Here is a 24,843-nt window from a genome sequence, read left to right as displayed (position 1 = left end):
GAGGATACTTTACATATTGAAATTAGGAATGATGTATGATGAATGTTTAAGAAGGGTTGACTTATCCTCCGATCCTGTCAGACCTTGACCGCTTCAGTGTATTTGTCATATTCCTAAAGTTAAACATGCGTGCAGATGTTGACCCTGACTGCTGTAGATCACTTTATTCTTTTCAGAGGGGTAAAGTTGTTTACTCTATTGAACCTCCCATAAACTTCCTTAAAAGTACAGTATGATATTTATAACATTTATACAAAGGAGCTGTCTGTCCTTGACCTTTTAAATCTCGTTCTGGATATTGAAAAACTGTAAAGTACTTTTTGTCACGCTTGTGTCGAGCTCTATGTTAAAACAGCTGCTTCGGTAAGTGTCAAGCTAATGTCAAAAAATAACTTGACCCTTAATATCTTGAGCAACAGAGAGATCTACAGTTAGAAAATTAAAAACGCCCAGGTATGATTGATGTGGGACAGGAGTGAAGGTCTAGACCTCAAAGTATCTTTGACTCAGTCGCCAGCGAGGAGAGAGTGATTCTTTGCATGACGATTAAACTTTGAAGTGTAAGGCCAGATCACCTTTTCTTCCAGTGATTTATCTCCCTGTTCCCTTGACTATGTCTGGGGGCTTCTGACACATGGGCGTGATTTATTGCTTCTGATTCATTTAAGTTCTTGAATAAACATTGTGGAAAATTTCATTAATATCTTCAAAGGTTGAACAAAAATGATACCTGTGATGAAGGGAAGTTCTGCGGCACTTAGTGTATAAATATTCCCGACAGGCCAAGGGTAAACGCACTTATCAGATTAGAGGAAATGGCTTTATGGTTTAATAAGAGGAAAGTTGCAGGCCTCGGTTGCAATAATATGGATGACATGTTTGGATATCGTTATTATTTACCTATGATGATTTTGACTCTAGTCTTTTCTTTCTTCTGATGGGTACTTCTGTTGTCTGTGACATCGTTTTAATTTATTTATTTTACAAATAAGTCCCATTGAGATCAAAATCTCTTTTCCGAGAGAACTGTACAAAATTTGTCGCTGCCGTGTGAGGGCGGACACTCAAGTTTATGAATGCAACAACTCGAGAATGATGCGACGTAGGTTTTTTAAGTTCATACCACAGGTGCAGCTGCTAAAATTTCAGATGATTAAAATCTGTTCAATTCAGTTTTATTTATACAGCACCAAATCACATCACCAGTCGCCTCAAGGTGCTTTATTTTGTCAGGTAGACCCTACGATACAGAGAAAAACCACAACAATCATATGACCCCTTATGAGCAAGCACTTTGGTGACAGTGGGAAGGAAAAACTTTTTAACAGGAAGAAACTCCGGCAGAACCACCTCAACCTAAAGGCCAAGGTCAGAGGTCAAGTTTCCTGAAAATCATGTGTATGCAATAACTCAAGGAGGAAGTCGCCTAGAATGTGTCATAGTATAGGTGCAGCTCCTAAACTCTCAGGAGAGTTTGAATCCCAGTGACTTTGACCTTAAGGTCAGAGATCAGCTTTTCTGAAAAACACCTAGGATTTTCACATTTATAAAATAGGTGTATCTGCTAGAGTGAGCTGTAGCAGTCGTGGCCACCAGTAATTTTCCTGTAATATACTGTAAATATACTGTAACATGGGGGTCTGTAAGGATTGAGGCTCTTTTGCAGCCTCAGTGGACGAGCTCCACTGGCTGAAGCCGGGCAGCACAGGAATGCAGTGTAACCCACTGCCGCATGAAGGGTGGTGCACATCCCAACAGTGAACCAGTTTTGCACATTGATAATATTAATAATTGCAAACTGTTAACAACAAGGGCAGCAAAAACTCATGTTGTGGGCTAATCCTTTACATCAAAAAGTTCAATCACCAACAGATTTTTCTTCTTTAAATACATTTAAAGACATTTGTTGTTCTGAAATGTCACAAAGCTATGAAATAATGGAAAGCACCCAAGCCTAGCCTTGTGTGACTTTTTTAGCGCCCTTATACTCAGCTCCACTGTCGCTCTCAGAAGCATCAGCTGAATAACCCCTTAAAACTGCAACATAATCATAGCCTCAAACCCAGATGAAGCATTTTTTCCACTAGCCCTCCACTTGACAAAAACTGTTTATATTCAGCCCGCTAAATACATTTCAGCTGTGACTTTGCTTGAGACAAAGCATCACATTAGTGTGGTGGAGATTTTAATTAACGCTAAAAACAAAAGGCATTTGCTGCTGCTCATTTTGACAGTCCAGATATAAGAAGTGAAGCCTGTGTCCATATGAAGTAGCTCACGTCGGCCTGTAATAGTGCTCAGGGATACTTGTCGGACGGCGTGCGGCTGGTGGATGCTCAGTGTGGAAAACAGCAGCCATTAATTCCATCATTAACATTCCTTCGTACAGCACTGCTAGCACAGAAGGCTTCTTTAATTAAATCAGCGAGGAGTGCTGCAACAGTCGCCATAAGGCATTTATTTGTCTATACAGTGTGCCTACGGACGCATCCGTCCAGGCAGATAGTCATGCGGTTGTGGGGCATATTTTCACATTAAGCTCAAGGAAGGAACAGCTCCTCCTCATCACAATGAATCTGAGCACGGCTGCTTGTTTTCTGTGTGACTCTTTGTGAGTGGGTAACAACAGCGTGTTTTTACACAGCTAAGCTGCTACGCTGACTCGGACTCAAAAATGCATTATTTAAATGTGTTTTGTATATTACGATTTCACATCGCAAATGTAGCAGTTAATTATTGTAATAATACTTTTATTTAAGTCAGTTTCCTAAAGCTCTTACAATGCGCTTTAAGTGATGCAGCAAGTAATAGAATACAGTATGCCAACATAGTGCGATTGTATAAATCCATCAATCACAGAAGAGAACAATGTGAAAATTAATTAAAAAGTAAAACAAGTAAAATAACTGCAAGATTATCAAGAAATTGAAAAACGTGTATTTTATGATCAGAAGTTAATTTAAAAGGCTAATTATTGCAATAAATTATATTTGGAAAACTTCTGTGTTTAGAAAAAACATACATAATAATGTTCATATTACTTTAACCACGTATCCGATTAAAACACTTGACAATGTGAAAAACTGAAAGTAGGGGCAGTGACTTAAATACATCTCAGATAAAAGCTAGAGAAAAGCTCTGTTATGTGTTTAATCACATGCATAAAGAACCTGTTTGGATCTTTTCACCCACTCGTTGTTGCTCATGTTTGCCTGTGCATGCTTGCAGACACGCATGCCTGCACACATGCCATTGCATCTGTGTTTATAATATGTGCATGTATGGCATGACAGAGTGGCAAGATCACGGAAGGATTTCCCCAGCGTCCCAGGTGCCAGAGTGTGTGCTCAGTGAAGGGTGAGGACCATCTGCCGGGGCTGGGTGAAATCAGTGCAACATGCAGGTGCTGAGGTATTTATCCAAGCACGCAAGGTAAAAAAAAGAAAGAAAAAAAAAAAGCAGGGGTCAGGACCCACAGAGAGTGGGGTGTCTGGCCTAGAAATTCAGACCTCATGGTCAAGTGCAGCATGCATAATTTAAAGGTCTGTCACACTTTTTTTGGTTAGACCACAAAAGGCTAATTGCTTCTGAAAACTGGTTATCTTGCTGCTTTGTGATGGTAAAAACTCAGTGAACTGATGACCGGTTGTTTAATACATTATGTTTTTGCTGTTCTGATGAGTTTAACTGCTGAAAAAAACTCAAGTATAAGATGTGAATATAGTAAAATACTGTATAACTAAGTGAAATTTGAGAAATGATGATGCAGCTGTTAAACACGATCTTTGTAAGCGTTACCTTTAAAGTAATAATACTGGATTTGTGCCCCAATCCTAATTAAATCCCCATTGGGTATTATTTGTAGCAAATCAGTGTGTGCAGTAAATACTGAGGTGCATGGGTGTACGGTTATTTGGCCTTCCAGCCATCCAGTGGACCCTCTATTGGATTAAGTAAAGGGTGTTGGATGGATTGTTTGTGATTGACATTGTCTGCACATTTAAAGATATGAAGGCGTTCAATGTGCTGAAATATTGTTCCCCTTCATATGCACAGCTATGCTGTTTGTCCAGTCTGTTGTTCATTGTGACATCAAAATGCTTCTGCAGCTCAGCTACTCCTACCTCATCACGTATGATGTTTATTGGCTGATTGAAGGATAGATTTGACATGTAATCACAAACTTTTAAGTAGCTATCATGTACAGATATTGTGGAAAACACGAGTCTTGAAATTGTTGGCACAGAACATTTAGGTTGGTTATAGGGTTGCATCTGTCAGAATCAAGGAGTATCTAAGGTCCATTTTAAATGCCACAATGTGTGCAGGCGGTTGTACTTTAATAATTGCAAGGCTTCTGCTGATCATGTACTCACTAAAATATGAGCAGCGTAAGATAGATGCCATGTAGAGAATGTTAAAGACAGTGGATTGCTGATGTCTGAAACCAGTAAGTGTTATGTACAGAAACCAGTGAATCCGCTGCTGCCCCAGATCTGGGAAAACTGTTCATGACCTGTGGGAACCTGGCTGAAGGAATTTGTTCCATTAATACCTCTTTTCCAGCAAAGCGGTGCCAGTCTGGAGCTAGTTCTGTCTTTTGAAAATAAGCTCACATTTTAAGACATCTGAATATGGTTCTGGCAAAAGTTGAGGTCATTTCCATGGCATGAAAATTTATTACTGACAGAGTCCCAGGATCCCATCCCAAATCAGTGGTGAATTTCTTTTGGTAGCCCCTCAGTTAGCCACTGACATCAGTGGTTCCAGCTTTGGGCCCCGCTATTTTGTGATGTCATGCTTGTGTCAGCTTTTTGCTTTCAGTCGTTGGCAAAGAAATTAAATGATTTTAGATTGGGCACCTGCACCATGTCCATGGGAGAACTCAGACCTGTGAAGCCTGGCTCACACGAGACAAGTTCGTCCAAAGGTGTTAACTGGATTGAGAGCGGGGCTGTGTAGTTTTTTCCACTTTAAAATATTCTTTGTTCATCTAGCTTTGTTCAGACAGGACAACAGTTTGCTCACACTTTTATAATTTTACTTATAAGACATTTAGATTTTGACTAAATTCATGGAAAAACCAACACAGTTGAAGACAACTGTGGGAATTTGTCAACACAACTGTCTTTCTCCTTTTCTGTTACTTTTCCAAAAGCCTGTTCCTTCCTTGGTTCCTTATTCATGTTTGTTTGTTTTTCCCCTGCTAATTTATCTATTAATATTAGCTAAAAGTTAAAACTATAAATCCTGCCACCAAGTCCAGAACATTCATCAAATATGAAGTTGCAGTATACATGTCTAGCCCAATACAGAGCAACCCTGCACCAATGCTATGCCATCAATACATATAACACATGCTCATAGCATAAACCAATTAATTCTGCTTCCATTATTTATGATGTGCCTCTGTCGTTGAGGACACTGAGATGTTGAAATACACACAGCTTAGAGCCCTCCAGCCTGCCATACATAATTCTTTCTGATGAATTGTTGTACAGATGTTTGCATGTTCTGTCTGCAGACTGCAGTACACACGCTCAACAAAACCCATCCTTTCACTGTAATCCTGCACGCAGGGAGGGCGGGTGGATAAAATTAAACAGATATGCTTATCTAAACTATTTATTAAAGAACCATATCCGAGATATAATCCTAATATGTTATCCAGAGCCGAGGGGATTTTGGACGTACGTGTATTGCAGAAATCCAGGTGTATGGAGTTGTAAGTCGGAGGATTAGTAGAAAGGTTATTGTAATTTTTTAAATAACACAAAAGCAGATTTCATTATTAAAAGGCTGAACGGACCATCTGGGAGGAGGAAAGTACTTTAGTTTCATCCACTGCGATGTCCTGTACCATACCTCCATGCACCAATTATTATTATTGTTTTTCATCAGCCCCGACCACAGGGTCAGTTTAAATGAAAAGCATTTACAAAAGTATATCTGACCATGTACCTGATTTGTAGTATGAGGACACCACCGTCTCTATGAATAGATTAACAGACTGTGTTATATCAGAATCACATTATTCACCATGTACAGTGGTTTTTGCTGTAGTACTGGGCGGCTTAACCTGTACAAAGGGTACACCGGTCTGATGCAAGCATCAACCATCTGTTGACCTTAAATGCTACTGATGAGTAATAAAAATGCACAAGTGGAGCCTTTCTACTTATATTTAAACAAGATGACGATATCGGACAGCTCCACCCAGAAACATGTACACCAACAGTGTACATGTTGTCAGTGCCAGTGGTCACCTTACTGGGAAAAGATTGAAGTTTATGTTACACAAAAATTAATAAGACTCAAAGGATGTAAATTGTTTGATCTCTGGATTGTCCAGTATCAATGATATTCATGATTTTTTGGCTTCTTCACCTGCATTGTAATAACATTTTTCAATGAGTGCTGAGCAGTAGCTACTGTTGCCTCAGTTGACCCAAGAATCCCCTTGGTTTGGACCTGGAGTCCACATCCTGCCTATCTGGCCCCTCTTAGAAAATATATTCTTAATTTCTTAATCTTAATTTGGATGAAGATGACTGTGGCGGGGCGTGGCTTGCGGATGCTCTCTGCACGGCACCGCAGGCCACGCCCCGTCACAATGACATGCATTAAAAACCCAAATCTAGTTTTTGCTGCAGATTTAATTTGGAATTTGTGGTGCTTGTGGATATGCATGCATATGTTTAAGGAGGCACATACACACTTTCCTAAATTAAAAAAGAAACAAAGCAAAAACTTGCTTGCATTTGAAGCATGTAGAGCATTTGTCTGAATGTCATAGATGCTATTGCGTAGGCCTGTCGATGCCTGTCGACCAAAGACAATGAATGATTCAACCTTTATTTTTTTGAGTTTCTCCATTTCCTTTATAGATATAAACAAACGAGAAAAATTAATACAATTTCAACATGACATTCAAGTAAACGGCCATTTAGGACCATTCATTGCCTCAACAGTAAGAACAAAAACGACGCTGACAAAATAAAGAGCAAATAAAAGAATCTAACAGTATAATTTGCAGTTAAACGGAGTAGGGCACATGTAACCAAAACACAGTACAAAGCAGGGAAAACAAAAGTGAGGAGGAGAAAGTGCTGACAGACTCGCTGTGTGTGCGCTGCTGTGCTCATATTCGTCAGACTCCCTCAGCAGACTCGTGTGACACCAGCCACCTCGTTTTTGAACCACGCTTGCAGCTTTCTGTGACAGGTACGCCAGCCAGCATCACCGTATCCAACCACAACAGCCGCGACTCACGGCCCGCAGGTTCATCCGTTCTGACGGATATTTTCTGTTTGTTGCCCGAGGGATTACAGGCCCAATGAAACAAAGGCACAAACATAATGTTTTGTGTTGGAGCTGCTTCTGTCTCGTGTCTGCTTCACAGACAATGCAGTTGAAAGTATTTTTTCCCCGTCTGTTTTTTGCTGTGTTGTTTTCGTGTAGATCTTGTTCAAAGTGATATTTCACCACCAGACTGGACATTATCTGCTCACAGGTTTGTGGATAAGCTGAATTTGGAAAACATTTTTAAGCTTGTGGGTGACTCCTGCTCATCCATCTGCTTTATTTTAGCAGTTTTTCATCACTCTCCCGCGAGATGAAATGAGCAAGATTTTTTGAGTTTTGGGGTTTTTTTTGGAATCTTTTTGTTAATCTTTTTATTTTCTTTTGCTAAACAGAATAATGCATGCATATATACCTAGACATATAATTACATTTGGAAAAAAAAAGTGTAATTGCAGTGTTGCAGAAAATTTGCTATTGGGAACAAAGTCTCGTTAGGGCCACCTCAGGGGTCATTATGCTGCTCAAGGACATCCAGTCAGGACTCATTGCCTGCAGAGCCAATCAGGCCTGTGACCTTCTGCTTACAGGACACACTCTTTAACAGTCGGGCCCAACCTGCCACCTCACAACATGGTCAGATCCCCCAGACTGCTCATTTCACCACGGCAGCACAGACTGCTGGTATTTACAGCTGATGAGCACGCTCAGTGGGGGCCTGTACGTTGATCTATGTGGAGAGTCACAGTCATGCTTTAGCAGGGGTAAATTCAGAGGCATCGCACAGTCGGGGTTCTCACAGCTTCAGTATTGTTTAGAGAAAAGGGGACGTTGGTGCAGAAGGTCAGCGACTCCATACACAACACAATTAGAGGAAGACACTGTGGCGTGACTGACTGCATATCTGTAAGAGATTTTCAGTAAAGGGCCTAGTGATTATGGGTGAAAGAGGTGCATGTCATGTAGTAGCAGAAAATGTTAACTAGATTTACTGAAGTACCAGAGAGGAACAATTATTCTCTGGTTCTGTCCTGTGACAGATGCACAGTCTCTGGAACAATAGACTTCTTATATAAGATAAACATAGGCTAAACTTAATACTGTGGAGTATTAACAAGCCAGTATTGACTTTTGGTTTAGTATTCAGCTTCTAACCATCTTGTCAAAATGATCATATTTTCTTTAGCATTAAAAAAATGATTTATTTTTATTTTTTTTAAACAGTTTACAAAAACAAGTGTTTTCGTAAAAAATCAACTTCACAAAGACTCCAAAGGATACTAAGGTGTGCACTTCTTGGTGTAAAATTAAATTAAACTTTGCAGAAGAATAGCAAACACCACATTGCTAGCACATTTCCAGTCAGATGAGACAGAGATAAATTTGTTTGCCTCAGATGGAGTCCAGCATGTTTGCCGTGAACCTGGCCAGGACTACCACAGAGAAGGCATAGTCCTGGAGGTAGGAGTGTGAGGATATGGGGCTGCTTGAGTGCTAAAGGTGTTGGGGAGATGGTATTTTTATAGATGGGACCATAATTGCCTGTGGATACCAAAGCTGACAAGACACCCAGTCTCCAAGCCTGAAGAAAATATTTCTGCATAATTACAGTCAAGAGCATATTGCCAATATCAGTGACCTCACATGTCATCTGATATAAAGACCTTAGTTGCATGTCCAAGAAACAGGTAGAACAAGGAAACCCAGTTTGGACTGGTTTGTGAGGTCATCAAAAACAAAATCAGTGTTTCTCACAGATTTAGATTGTTTGTGGTGGAGATATGTGCACAATGATATACTCTGCAAAACAGGGGAAGGAGCTAATTTCAGGTGCATCAATCACAAATACTATTTGTTGTTGGACTATTCTTTGAAGATTATCCCTCACCTCAAATAAATGCACCTCAAATAAATTTGCATAGTTGTGGCAGACTTGTGAGGCTAGCTGGAGGTGTTTGCTATGGACCTCATTCTCTCATAGTTTTGCAAGTAAGGCTTACAAAGCAGTGACACCTGAACCAGTTCTTCTGCTGCTGTAGACTTAGAGGAGGCCTAACAATCCCAGGTCTGCAGAGCAGCAAGGCCGTTGTGAGGCACAGTCCAAGGCAGCGGAGTGGAAGTCTAGCCGGCTAACTGATGAGATATTCTCTGAAAACGCAGGTGAATGAATTTGAAAACCATCACAATATAAACCTAGCTTGCAAGCCAGAGACCTGAGATAGGAAGCACTGAGGCTAGCTGCTCGGTAGCAACTGAACTTTCAAAATAAGAGAACGGGAATCTAGCTCAGATGTTGATCAAAAACAGATACAGTATGTAATGTTTCTCCTAAATGGATTAAAAATCATCAGTAAAAAGGTAAAACCAGTCTCCAGATTTGATTGGCTTGCTCTTAATACATTGAGGACAATAAAGATGATCTAGTTTTAAACTATTTGACATTTTCAGGATGTTGCACGCTGGGCACACTAAAAAACGATGGTTTCACCCTCAATAAACATGAAGCAGTAATTTTGAATAAAATGTAACTGAAGTATAAAGTAATGAAAGGTTTATTTATTCAGATAATTAGTCATTAAGGAGAATGTACTTGTGAACTGTGAATGTACAGCAGTCAAATTTGATTTGACCAGATTCCCTTAAATGCAATATTTTACATTGTATTTATGTAACAGAACGACATGAAACATTTACATGTAATTAAACAAGTTAAAGTCATTATTTTAGGCTGATTTGTTTGTTTGTGTATTCTCACATATGTTTCATACTCCATGTGTCATGGTGTCGGCCAACGCCTCTGGAGTTCCAGAGTGTCGAAGAGTTTCACTTGGCAACATTCAGCTCAACTTCAAACTCAAGAAAATATCAGAAAGATAGAGATCTTTTATGTTGCTGGGAAAACAGAATTAATTATCACCATAACAAATGTCTGCTGTCTTCATCTGTGGGTGTATGTGTTTATAAGTGTGCTCGTGTACTTGTGCTTCTGTCCAACGAAGACCGAATTTCAGACATTTGGTGAGAGGACAGCTTTACAAAGTGAGAATATTTTGGATCATCCCCAAGTCTTTGTGAGTCCAAAATGTATAACTTTTTCATTTGCGCCTATCTTTAAGGTTGGTTATGAAACGATGTGGCTGCAGATGCTCTCTGAGAAATGTTGATCAGGTTTGTCAGGTTGCACCTGTCGTGCAGACACTGCCAGTGCTGTCTCAATTCATTTTGTCACTAAATAACATGTAGGATATGAAGATCATTTGGAGATATTTTTATTCCTTAAGCATTTTTGAGCACCCATCTTTTTTGCAGTATACTTTAAGTCTAGTTTTTAAGTACAAACCTAAAATTAAAAGAAAAAAAAGTGCAGTTACATCAGCGCCTCTACTGCTGTGTCTATCCTGTATTAACTGTTCATTTTTACTGAAAAATGAATGTTTAAATGCTTAAGCTTACACAAAGGGAGCCTATATCTCCAGGAGTTCATTACCAGATACTCAGAGTTCAGCACATGGAAAGAATCATCTAAAATCCTTTTGGCCGGTTGAGCAGTGGGCTGTTCAAAATGTCTTGGGGAGTGACTTCATCCTTCCTGCCACTTTCACACAGTAACCTCTGTTAGCCTTATGAGGATAAGTAAGAATGTGTGTCATATATTGTTGCAGAGGTTATTTTTGGGGTGTTTCAATACTTCCCTACACAGTACAAAAGCAGAACAGGTGATGTGGCTAACACTTTTTGTTCTCACTACTAGCATCAGTCATCCCCAAATTAAATGAATGAAATAAAGAAGGTTAACTGCTGACTGGTCTGTGACTTTAAGCGAAAAGAATGATCAAACTTGCACATCTTTAAAAGTTTGACTAATATAATTTTTTGTGTGTGTCCCTCTTTGGGCTCTCTTCCTCGCTCTTCACAGATCACTAGCAGTCCTCAGCAGCCCCGGCCCCCGTCCCGATGATGTAATTATTTCCCAGCGGCACCTGGGAGCAACGGCCGCCATTCGGAGGCATCGCTCACAGCCAAGTATGCAGATGTTTCTAATTGCTTTCCATTACCAAGAATAACAGCTGTTTATATCTATCAGCAAATAATTCACAAGAGTTCCAGACTGTTAGGATAACATATCCCACCTGGTCACCATCACCGGTTGTCAACAGCCGAGTGCAATGCTTGCCAGGCCTCTTGTTTACTGAATCCCCCGATAAGCTCAGGCTTAGAGTCACCTTCAGCCATCTTGCTTTGCACCTCTCAGGGTTTCCTATTGTATCTTACAATTCAATCTTTACCGTTCATGACAGCGCGGCTGGTATTGTTCTCACCTTGTAACTCTGTCTGTATGTGTTTATGTGTGTGGTCCTGGTGACATGTACTCTACCAGCAACTACCACAAAGCCAGTTTAAAGAACTTAAGCACCATGATATGCATATTTCTGACATGTAAATGAAGGTCAGGCATCATTCCAAGAGCACCGATTAAAGTTCTCCAGAAGGAGGGCCAATAGCCCAAAAGCTGCCTCTACTGTAATACTAGCGCGGTCCCCAGACCACCTAAGGGGGGTTGACCCCTGCTGCAACAATAGAATCAAAGACAACATTGTCATTTCTTGTAGACAGTATTTAGTTCATTTTGATCTTTTTTTTTTAATTGACCTAACAAAGTACCTTTTTAAGATTCTATTTTGGTGTTTTTATCAATGTTACTGATTACATCAGAAATGTTAAATACATAAACAAATGTAAATGTAACAACTATAATTCAAACGCTTAACACACGGTTAATTGTTTGAATTGAGAAATTCAAAGCAAATTCTTGATAATAACCAGTGTTCGTCAAGTTACTTGAAAAAAGTAATCAGTAACTAATTACTGATTACTTCCCCAAAAAAGTAATCCCGTTACTTTACTGATTACTTATTTTCAAAAGTAATTAATTACTTAGTTACTTAGTTACTTTTTAAAAACACGATTTACAACCTGAATAGGTGATAAAGCGATAGATCTTTCAGCCCAATTCTACTTTTACTGCATAATCCATCATACAAAATGTAATCAAATGGAAAAGTCTCTTTTTAAAACTTGTTTTATTAGTTTTAATCTTTTAACTTTATGCATCAAGCAAAAATTTAATTATATGCAACATTCTCTGACTGGAAGAAATTAGTTTAACATTTAAACCTATTTTCTGCACATTCCAGCACATAAAATAAAATATTTTTTGTGTTTACACTCACTCTTTCAAATAGATGCAAGTAAAACACAGCAGAAAATAAATAAAGTCAAAGACTCAGCGGTCCTGTTGCTCTATTTTCACCTGTAAAGCAGGAGTGGGGTAGGCGGAGGTTTACCCTGGTGCAGGTGTGCCGCGGTCAGTGGAAGAATCCGCGAGTTTCTCTGTGAGTTTCCCATTACGTCGTAGCTACTCGGTGCTTGTTGGAAGTTTAGGGGTTTTTTCGCTGTAAAAAGAAGTTTTCTTCCCACGCACAGCGGACACTAATGTTTTTGTCACTTTTTATGGAATCAAACTCAAAGTAAGGTCAGTACTTCCACGCTTTAAACGCTGCACGCTCATACTCTCTCCACACTCGATATTGATCCATTGTTGATCTGCACACAGCTGTTGTCACGAACGTCGCACTCGCTTACGTCACTGTCATGAGACATTCTTGCAAAAAAATCACGGTTTTAGTAACGCAGTAACGCAGCGTTCCTACGGGAAAGTAACGGTAATCTAATTACCGTTTTTGCAATAGTAATCCCTTACTTTACTCGTTACTTGAAAAAAGTAATCGATTACCCATCCCATCTCTGATAATAACACATCAATTTAGTAATGGCGGACTCCCTCAGGTGTCGGTGTGTTGGTGGTTCTTTGTGTCTGGGGGTGGGCGTCCGGGTACACACCGGCTCACTCCTTGGCGGCCGCTTGTCGGGGCCTGGGGCCTGGGGCTCGCTCGGGCCCCTTTGGAGGTGGGGTGCCCCCGGCCTCTCGGCCTGGGGCTCGGTCACTCAGGCACAGCTGGGGGCCGGCGGAGCTCACGGGCGCGTCACTGCAACTCCCCCTGGCTTCTGCTCCGCGGCTGCTGGGCGAGCCCTCATCTGGGACTCTCCTCAGCTCTTACTGGAACAGTGGCGCGGCTGCCCCTCTGTTGGTCTTCCTTGGTCTCTTGTGTTCTGGGGGCCTCTGGATGTCTGGAGTTTTGATCTCCTCCATACCCGCTTCACACCCTGGAGGACGGGGCTGTGGCCCCCCCACACTCCCTAGCAGATCATTACATGGAGAAACCTTTGGAATGCAAGCATGCTGATCCACACAGGTATGCACACAGGTGTAGACATGGGTATTCACAGACGCGGACTAAAGCTTTCTTGGCTGCTGCCTCAAAGCACACTGTGCGCTGTCTATCTTGCGTGCTGCACAATATCGTTTATTATTCAGTAACTATTGATATCTATGACTAGCTAGTTTATTGTGATGGTGCTTTGTTTTCTCTATTATTATGTTGCTCTTTGTTGTTTGCTGTCTCCTCTGTTTGTTTTTTTTGTTGTTTGTTTTTTTTGTTTTTTTCTCCATACAGGTGACCCAGGAGTTGTTTTTTTTTTGTTTTTTTTTCTCCCCCCCTTCTCACCGTCTCTTCTCCCCTTTGGTTTTCTTTCTTTCTCTCCCCCTCTTTCTCTCATTCATTCCCCCTGTCCTATTTCTTAAAAAAAAAAAAAAAAAAAAAAAAATTTAGTAAATGAAAGTATAAACGGAGCGCTCACTACCACAGACCTCTTAAAATTCACCACACAGTCGCCAACAACAGAACAAGGAACACGTTTACAAAAACCCATGAAACAAACAATTCTTTTCTATTATTTTTATTTTGACTTATATGCTCTTGGCATTTGATGTGCAAATATGCTGTTGCACATTTTTTATGTTCTTTGAAGAAAGGGGTGGTCCCAGAACTCATTGTGCTCATGACCTTTATGATTCGATCTCAGTTATTATCACTCCAAAGAGGGAAGGGGACTATAATTTCTTCTCATCATATTGCACACTTTAATCACGCTCAGTTAATTTGAGGTCGTGGGCATTACACATTAACTGTATGTTACAGGCAAGTGGCAAAGTTCAGGGCTGAAAAATGAAGCCGCTGTGCAAGTCCCAAAAACTGCAGTTCTTCCAATGAACACACGAGGCTGACTCAAAAGGCGAGTAACTCCCCCTAATGTTTTTTTTCATGTTAAAATGTCCACATTCACAGTTGTTACAGCCCAACATGTTCCCATCTTCATAACAGCTGGAGAGCAGGTGATTTTATATGTAGGTGTAATGATACAGGTATACCTCACAGATATTATGCTTTGGTGTGTGTGTGGTACAGCCCATGCAAGATTTTGTGATTAATTTGGAGTGATTCAGATTCTTGTTTTTTTACTTAACAATAATTAGCAGACTCACTTTTTAATAACAATCCACAATGTATATTCAGGAATAACCATCGTGTGCTCACACACCTTTGAGGACCCAGTTTTGTAGATACTTAGAAATGTGATTGCATAAGGCCTCAGCTTAAAGATGTGCTTTCTGAGTATTTCTCTTTGGAGGGAGCCAGTCAGCAGCTGGTTCCACGTCTTTGCCTGAGTTGTTGTGCTGCCAGAGTGAGCAGACTCGCTGTGACCACGGAGCTGTTTTATTTCTAAAGTGATGACTTAGTCGCATGGTGCTTTAAATATTATTGGCTTTGCAGAACCTCTACCATTTCTCTTCATGGGGCATCGACCTTAATTTAGTCTATCAGTGAAATCAGGGAAGCTCATCGCCGTCTCTCCCTTTTACCTCCACGCTGCCTCTCTTTATGCTTCAGACTGTCAAGTAGCCTTCTATGAAGCATCCACCTGTGAGTTTAACAGGTCTGCCATAATCACGCCCCAGTTTGAAATACATAGAATTTTTATATTTGGGGTTCCTTTCAGAATGGAAAGAAAATGGAACAACAGCACTGAAAACAGTGGCAGTGTCCTGATATACCTTTGGTCTCGTGATGGATTGCCGACTTGCCCAGGGTGTACCCCGTCTCTCGCCCTATGTATAGGTAGCTCCTTTAATACTTGCCCATTGCTGTATTTTTACATAAACAAGTGTAAAAGCCCCCCAAATCCAAAAGAGCTAAACATATTTATAGCAGGATGTAACAGATGTTTACATTAAAAACAACATGCTGACTAGAATAGAACACCAGAAATGAAGTCTGCCTTTCAAGCAACAGTCCTGTTGTCCCTCATTTACGGTGTAAAGGCCCAACCCAGTATTGTGTGTGTGCACTGTCTGACATGCTGGCTGTTGGGAATGAGCCATCTGACGGGGAGTGACTGCCAACAAGAGCAGAATGTCATTATGAGTGGAGGCTGCTGCGGGCCTGCCACCATCATAGGGAATTCATCACCACAAGTGATGATGATAATGGACTTTGCTGCAAATGACTTTGGATGAGCAGTGTTTTTGGCAAGCGGCACGGGATCTGACTGGAATTTTTTCTCCGTACCTCAGAAACAGAGGAGAAGGCTACTGGAATTCCAGCTGGGATACGGAGAGGCCGGCAGTAGAAGCGCTGACACTGTAAACATTTAGTAACATTTTGGTTAACTGCAATTTGGTGCAATAAATGAACGTATTAATTGGTTACAAACTACTTTCTTGACCTTAGCCACATGTGTCAGTCATTTTTAACCATTTCCTATGTTTCCTAACGACGTTTCCAGCAACATCGCAAACACTGCTTTGTAACATTTTAATAAATCGAGCTCCATAATTGGCCTTTTCCATCACATTTGCTACACAAAGAGCCCAGGGATTCAAAAATAATTGTCCAACTTTGCCAGAGTGCTCAGAGCAAAACTCATCAAGTGGTAAATTCTAACCGCCTAGCATCGCCTCCACAGGAGAACATAGCTGTGGGGAGGTGAAAAACTGTGACGACTCCATTATGATCTACAGGAAAAGGAAATCTAACGAGGCTGTGGCTCATTATAAAAAGTGACAAACAACAGTTAGTTGGGATCACGGAGGTTTTATCGCAATTCTTTTAGTCAGTCCCTTTCAGTGAGTATGAAATGCCTCATTAAAGCAGCACACTTGAAAGCTTGCACGAATCGATGTGAGATCAAAATGCAGGTTGCCGTCATGAGAGGGGACATTTCATGTGCAAATTAAATATAAGGTGAAACAGCTCGGCGATAGACTGTTAAACACATAATTAGCAGATTCAGCCCCTTTTTTTCATAAATGCAACATTCTGTTCATGCATATTCAAATATGCGCCCTGCGCTGCCATTTTAATTGGTTAAAGAGTTTCAACTGACAACAGAGAGGAGAGTGTGGCGGGGCTTTTCGGCGACACTCTGGACTCGCCTGAAAGAGCCGTCAGTCTGTCTGTCATGCAAAACATCTTTCGGGGTTTGTTTACCAGGCATGCAGTGGAGTGAGTACTCTCTGGCTGCTAATGTGACAGTTGCACTCTGGCTTTCAGTTCAGTGGACATGTTGTTTTGGAGAGAAAGCAGGAGGATGGTACCCAACTTATCTGATTACCGATGATGTACATCACACATCCCCGACCGACTTTGCAGCGAGTCAGCCAGGCGAGAAGGAAAGGATGTTGGATATCTGTAAACAAGGCTTGACTGACGTGGCGGCAGACGATTTGTGAGGCTCAGCTGAAGAACTGTGCCACATGCATGCCACTGAACTGAAGGAGATCAGAGGAAAGGCGGGCACACAGCAAGACAACACGGACCAAATTGGCAGTGCTTTGTCACCTTTGTGTGCAGCTTTGTGACACACTTTTGTCTGTTTTTTAAATTACATCGCAATGATAGAAAAACTCTGATACATACATTTACAATTTATGCAAAACAGAAAATTACATAACAATACACACATTTAGAGATTAATGTGAAAAGATGACATTGTTAAATGGACGATGAGTTAAGGAATGATGGATAGATACACAAAGCCTTTGTGGTCAAATCTTAGTCATGTTAGCCCAAAACCATGTTCCACCCTGAAGTTTTAGGCTTTCCTCTACTGTGTGAATTTAGCCAAAAGAAAAACAAACTTCAGCAATATTAGGTAAAATAATTTGTGAGAGTTTAAAGATGTCTGTTTATAACGTTTCTCCCCTTCAAATATTTCATTTGAAGTTTTTTGCAAAATTGAATAACTGGGTAATATCATCAGCTTAAGGCTCAGTATGTTCCTCACTAGACCATTAATTGTCCATCAGCTCATGTGTGTAAACTCAAACTCCTCCCTTTATATGATAGCCCTTCCATTCATGCATCCATCCATCTTCTACCATTTATCCGGAGGTAGGTCACAGTATTCTAAGCAGAGATGCTAAGACCTCCTCGGCCATCTCCTCCAGCTCTGCCAGGGAGAAGTAGGGGCATTCACAAGCCAGCTGAGAGCTTGAATCTTTCCAGCATGTCTGCCAAGGCTTGTTCTCCCAGTAGGACAGGCCCAAAGCACCTTACCTGGGAAGCATCCAGGAGACATCCTGGTCAGATCCCCAAAACATCTCATCTGGCTCCTTTTGATGTAGAGATGCAGCTGTACACTGAGCGCCTCCTCGGGCTCCTCACTCTTTGTAAAGGAGAGATGCTGATATTGAAGTCTGCACCTGCAGGAAGAAGTCCTTCCTGCTAAGCAATATTGAGAACTGAAGGCTGGCCAATGAGTCAGCCTCCACAGATGTAAGACATCAAAGCCCCGGGCTAGCTGGTTAGCAATGAGGTAACTTTCGGAATGAAAGCAAGGAGGTTGCCCACCAGTATATTAATTGTGCATGAAACTAAAGAGATCAAAAATAGCAGTCATACATATTTATATTGACTACCTAAATAAAATCTGTGTGTAGGATCAGAGCTTTGTGCACTGCTGTCTCAATTTAACTGGAAAATTGAATTATACTTTTGCACACGTATAGTAGAGGAGGCACATCATTATCTAAAATATTATTGTATGTGGAAGAATTAAGAATTAAATTGGCCTAATCCAAAATGGCCAAAAAAGGGACCAAAACCCCAAAGAGCACCAAAAGAGCACTCTCCATGTAATCCTAACTCTTTAACATATAAACATTTCTAGTCTAGAGTGGAAAGGCAACAGTCCCCTCTCTCTGTCATCGTGAAAAGCTGAAAATCTCAAATTAAAGCAAACCAAAACTGATCTTAGTGGCACATCTATACATCAGCTACACTTACCGCATTAAAAGCAGTTGTTAGGTACTTTCTTTCCCTTTTACGTTCCCTCTGATTGTCCCGCATACATCCTGTTGCCCTGTGTAACACACTTCTCCTATTGTTATCATTTCATCCATGGGTAACTCGTGATTCATCGTGTACTCTTATTTTTCTCATGGCTAAATAATGCCACAGGGACTGTGCTAACTGTAACCACCCGTAATCTCAATTTGCAATGCATATGTTTCAAAAAGAGCCTCACATTCAGTATACAAACCCCCCCCATGAGCACTGAGGCAGCAACTGTGTATCACAGGTCCATTAATATGCATAGCTTTGCTAAAAGCGCCAAAGTGACCTACATGACAAGGTTCAGTATACACTCCAACTGTGTGCTACACTTGTGGGACTTAGCTGCGTGTGCTACCTTAATTAGTGTCGTCTTGCCACGGATGGCTTTTTTCTGGAGAGGCTGTTGAACTTATCCGCACACTTGTAAGCCCAGGTCGGCGTAGGTCACCTAGGTCACTCCGAATACCTGGTCCTCGACAGCTTGGGCACCTCTCCAGTGCCAACAAAATGGTTGCCATTAGCCTGTAGAGGATGACCGCTAACATCCCCATTAGATGCACTTTAAACTCCTGCAGTGTGTCCCAGCCATCCAACAATGACACTCTAGCTCTTCCTGGTAATCCCAGAGGCCCTTCACTGACAGGATGTATCAATTAACAGATTTGTTTGCTTTCCTCTCCCCCGGTCTCATTTGCATAGCAGCCGACTAACGTACCGCTCGAGTTCAAGAGCACTGTTGACATAGTGTTTTCGTTTTTTTCCTCTTTCTCTACAGCAGGCATCAGAAGGGCCAGAAATGAAAAATTACCATACATATTACAACTCGGCTGCTCTGTTGATCCAAAAGTATCCAACAGAAATGGTTTGCAGCACAGGAAGTTACAAGATGTTAGCAACCACTCCAGGGCGAAGCATTGTTGACACTCATTCCTGTTCAGTCTTTGTCAAAGGGGAACTTAGCATTTCCAATGCTAAAGGACAGCTGTTGCTGGCAGGCCTCTTTCTCACTGTTTAAGGCGGTAATCTGTCAGGGCGGTATCATAGCCAGTGTGCTCTACCCCTAGGTGGAAGCAGACAAATGTGGCTCGGGGCTCCATGCATAGCAATGAGGCCAGACAGATGTAAAAATCCACTGTGATTTTACAGCCTCGGTGCTCTGTGTCTGTTTGCCTGGATCCTCAGCTTCAACCTCTTTGAACACATCCTATCCCATGATGCAACAGTGTTACAAGGGAACATTTATGCTGTTTGAGTGGAGGCCTTCAGCGTGATCCAGAGAGACAGAGCAAACAACACACATTTAAAGTGTTTTTGTTGTTTTACAGATTCTCATTTAAGCAAGGATATTTTTCGAGACTCGTACTTTTACAGGTTTCTAAACATTTCTGTTACTTTTGTATCCATTTTTCTCTTTCACATAGTCACTTGGATACATTGTTGTGCAATGAAAATGAGAGTATTCATAAACTGAACGCAAATGTAATTCATATCCATTTGCTTGTAAGTGAATAAAAATGACTCATGGGATGGATGGTGAGACAGAGAGCATTTACACACATTGTCAAATTAAAGATAAAACCACAAGCCTTGGGTGCAATATGGTGATCCAGCAGTTTTGCGGGGTCATATTTCTTGCATAGTTTCGGCAATCACTTTGCTGTGGCCTTCAGTCCAAAACCAGAATTATCAAGGTGCTTTTTCTTTAAATTTCCCACCCATTTGGATATTAAGCACTAATTTACCATCAATCCACCATGCAAAAATACCCAGGGTCTATGCTCTTTTCTTTTGTGACTGATCAGCCACTCCTACACAAGTTCATTTCATTGTTGTCTTGTTTTTGTGTGAATTCTGCAGGTTTGGGGGAAAGCAAAAGTAAAAACTATAGTGTGATATTAACTGAAAGCTAACTGTAATTATAATACATGGGAAAATAAACTAAATGTCACCTTGATTGGAATCACCCTCAGTCACCATCTACCAGCACAACCCTACTGCATATCTAGATGTGATCATTTAGGCTTTTTAAAAAGACTGCAGCCTTAAATGTCCACACACATGCAGAGAAACATACACACACTGACAATCCCAAAGATAATTATCTGCACCACTTGCATACTGTTCTCATGATTAGGTGTCAAAGTTCAGTAGCAGATAATGACTGTCACCACACATCATTACCTGCCTGTACAATTTGTGCTTAGTTGGGAATCTGCACACTTGGGCCTAACATATTTAGAAATGTCAATCACATTGAACTAGCAGGGAAGCGGGAACCAAATGTAAACACAGGGAGTATTTTTTGACACCTCACATAAGGGCGCAAGGCAAATTAGTCAGGAAATGACGCCGTAAATATGGAGTCTATCCCACTGCTTAATTTAGCTAAATATGCTAAGGTCTTCTTAATTATAACCACAGCAATTTCCATCACGGCTGCTGCTAGTTTAACTGCAGCATCTTGCAAATCACTAAATTGCAAACTTTTCTTTTTCCAAACAAGCCTGCAACTATGTTGATGTCTATAATTAACATATTTTTTCTAATCTGACAGAAATTCCTGGACAACAACCAGAAGCCCTTGTAGCTGCCTGAGTAAAAATATAGAAAGCTGAAGTCTTTTTCTACATATCCCATCTGCCTCGGTATCCATCATGTGAATATGTGACTTCTTTAATGGTTTTGGATAGATTGAATTAGATGGATGCAAACATGTACGGTGTGAGAGAGCTACTCAAAGCCTAAAAATGGAAAAAACTATTCTATTAGATATACTTTGTATTCTTAGGAGTTTATTCTGTCTGATGGTGTGCAGGATACTGAGAAAAGCATAAGGCAGTACAGCATAAACGGTCATATCTCCCTATGTTTTTCTTTGCGTTTAGCAGATTACATATTTACAGGACATGGGTGATAAGTGAAACACAGAGTGTTTTTGTTTATAGCATGTTGAGGCACCACTTTCAAATGGTTTTGGACAACATTAGAATTTTTGCTACTGCCATGCTAGCATGTTGAGACAGAAGTTACCATATTTAGAGAGGGTTTCATGCTAAGTTGTTAGCTAAGGCTTTTAAGTTTGGGTAGCAACAGTGTTGGGGTCATTACTCAGAAAATGTAATGGATTACACGTTGCTCGTTAGTTTTCTTAAAAATGTTCCATATGTCACATAATTAGTCTGTTATCAAGACGAAACAGAAGCCAGGTGGACTTCCTCCATCTGTGCCACAACGAGTTCTCTTTCAGTATCACTTAGATCAGCGGTCTCCAACCTTTTTTGCACCACGGATCGGTTTATGCCCGACAATATTTTCACGGACCGGCCTTTAAGGTGTCGCGGATAAATACAACAAAATAAAACTAATACCGGTACCGAAAAAAAAGAAGGTTTATTCATAACACACGTGAAAAGACCCAGGAAAACCGAGTTAACGATAAAAACGATAACAAAATAACGCTGAAAACCGATAAAAACCCTGAAAACTATACATTTCACACCTGAGCCTCAACTCTCGCGGCCCGGTACCAAACGACTCACGGACCGGTCCGAGGCCCGCGGGTTGAGGACCGCTGACTTAGATCATTTCCTGTCACCATCTTAATTCAAAATAATCTCGTCTTCTTGCCTTTTTCTAAATACATGTTACACAACATGATAAAACTGCATCATCGCACCATGCAGTGCTCCTGTGTGGAAGCATCTGCATTGTTGTGTTTATCCTGGGTTTTCTTTTAATTAGTCACCCGTCTGTGAAAGCTGTTCATTCATGCAGTTCTGCTCTGCATGGCAGGGTAACTTTAAATGAAGCAAATAAGAAAACTCTGCAACTCTGTCTGAGGTTTGGAGAGAAAAAATGCGACTATAGGTGAGGCTGCACCCGCACACAACCAGTTCAGTTGACACATCTCAAAAGAACCCATTAGAGGCCCAGTGTATAAAATGAAGATGGACTACTGTAAGTGACAACGTGAATCATGGGGGCATATAAAGCAGCCTCTCAGCCGAATGCTAATGATTAATGAGGCACGTGGGTAAACCTAGCTGCACATTGCTTCTTCTCCCACGTGCAGTTGCCATCTGCAATAAAATGTTCTCTTAAAGTTTGAAAAGTTAAAAAAAAAATCTGGATTGTAGATCTTTAAACCAGCAATCCGTGGCTGACAACTATAGAGGCGTTTTGAGACTCATAAAACGAAGACAGCTTTGGGGTGCTGTAATATTTATTTATTTATTTATTTAAAGAACCTTGAGGTGCATATTGAGTCTCTTCATCTTGGCTGAATCCCCAAAGAGTTCCTAGTTTTTATGGTGCAAGTCACACATAGTGTGTTTTCAAGCCTCTTATCAACACTTCAGATTAGCAGGCCTGCAGTTCACACATTTTAGTTCTTGGCCTGTTAGGATCCTCAGAAACATGGTCCTTTGGACATGGTCACACTGCCAACAGATGGTGAGAGCATCTTTAGGCTTAGCGGATGGAGAATGACAGCAGATAGCTGAGTGTTTTGCTTAAAGAGACCCTTCCCCAGAAACATGAAACTCTTCAGGTCAGTGAATGAAATGTATGTTCCCCTGAGGCATAATTACTGTCAGATTTCAAACTTGTGTGACCATTCCTGGATGTTGTGGGGATGCGACTTTCATCAAGTTACTTAAATGCATAAATGCGACGATGAAGATGATGCCTTATGATGTTAAAAGCATTGATTGACAAACTGTTTTGCAGCATGTTATGTCAAGTCTAAAGATTTTCTGTTGTGGGGTCAAAGGTTAACAGTTTTTTGGTAAGCTAAAAATACATAATGCTACTGTGCTTTTGTGGATTAAACTGCCTCTGCTTTAAATGAATAATATTCTAGTTCTCATCAGTGATGCAACATTTAGCACAATGTATCAGTTTTGTCTTTGTTGATTTATTGTTACATTACATGCTTCAGTTGATATAAAGTTTTCTTCATTGAGATCCACATCTCTTTTTCAGTGGTGGCCCTATAACAGTATATAACAGACACATAATACAATCACACATTATGCATGTTCATGTAGAATATGGAAAATGCCAAATTAGCCCTAAACACTGCTGTGTGATACAACCAAAATCAGATAGGGGAATCCTTGTCAAAATGATTATCTATTGTCATCATGTTTAGATTAAAAAAAAAATGTTATTTAGGTTTGTGTAGAATGTGTCTCATAAAAGTGAGACAGGCTTTTTAAACAATAACTCAAATGGTCAAATATCATGTGCGCTCTGTTTAATCTTCAGTTCCTGATCACTTTACCTCTGAACAATGCTCATGTGCAAAGGAAACAAGCAGGAGACGAGCGTCTCCTTGAGTCGTAGCGTCCCACAATATGTCTAATGAGGCATCAGGATAAAGTAGTTTGTTGTCTCGCGTAACCAGATGGATGTAGGCCGTGATTAAAACCAATTAACTCTCCCCCAGATCTAAATAACTTTTCTGTCATTAATGCACATATTTTACACCTCATTAGAGGCACCGTGATTGGAGGTGGAAAAAAAATGAAAAAGAAAGGAGAGGGGGGGAAAGAGGGAGTCATTTGCATTTTAGAGTCGCAATATGCTTAGCAAGGGAAAACAGGATATTCATGCAGTGAGGAGAGAGAACGCGAGATGATGGAAAGAGCTTTAAAACAGTCCAGGCCACATCTGTGTGTGCTGAACAAGCTTCGGGAGGTGACACATGACTTCTTCTAATTAACTGTAAGATTTTTTTTTCTTTTTGGGGGGAGCTGTTGAAATCCGAATGGCCACTGCAGTCATCACCCTTCTCCCTCCCTTTCCCTTTGCTGAAATGTGCATCGTGGGGTGAAACGGGCAAGATGTTAACTAATTTTATTTTTAATCTTCCCTTTTGCCGCCGAGCGTGTCGTTCGGGCATCACGTCTTCTGAAATTTCCTCGCCTCTTTCATGGAAACATATTGGGGCAGAATTCGCCAGCTGTCGGCCTCCTCTCCCTTCTGCTGCCATTATCCTCAGGCCCCACCCCGCCTTATGGCCGGCCAGCCTGCCAGGAACGGGGCCCGTCCAAAATCAAAAGGTGGCTCTTTTCAATTCAGGCCATCATCATACGTCCCCCAAACTGGAACCCCACCCCTCACCCTCATCCACCCCCACCCATCCACCACCCGCGTGTACCACGTGTCTATCTTTGTTCCCACAATGCATATCCTACACAAGGCAGAGCTTTGGCTCTCTAACTCGTGATAGTGCCTCTCG

The 24,843-nt window shown here is 40.9% G+C and overlaps 1 long non-coding RNA gene across 2 annotated transcripts in view; it reads left to right on the top strand.

Moving 5' to 3' along the window:
- Nucleotides 1-24,843, top strand: part of LOC121811882 — a 72,510-nt gene that overhangs the window by 30,191 nt on the left and 17,476 nt on the right. For both annotated transcript variants that reach the window (XR_006054310.1, XR_006054309.1), the window contains exon 3: nucleotides 11,219-11,325. This is a non-coding gene — a long non-coding RNA (uncharacterized LOC121811882). The remainder of the gene's footprint in view (nucleotides 1-11,218; nucleotides 11,326-24,843) is intronic.

The sequence above is a fragment of the Haplochromis burtoni genome, unplaced genomic scaffold, assembly GCF_018398535.1.
Source record: "Haplochromis burtoni strain Fernald_Lab_line unplaced genomic scaffold, NCSU_Asbu1 Contig_43, whole genome shotgun sequence".
Classification (NCBI taxonomy): domain Eukaryota; kingdom Metazoa; phylum Chordata; class Actinopteri; order Cichliformes; family Cichlidae; genus Haplochromis; species Haplochromis burtoni.
The sequence above is the reverse complement of the archived record's forward strand: the minus strand, read 5'-3'. Positions and strand labels throughout refer to the sequence as shown.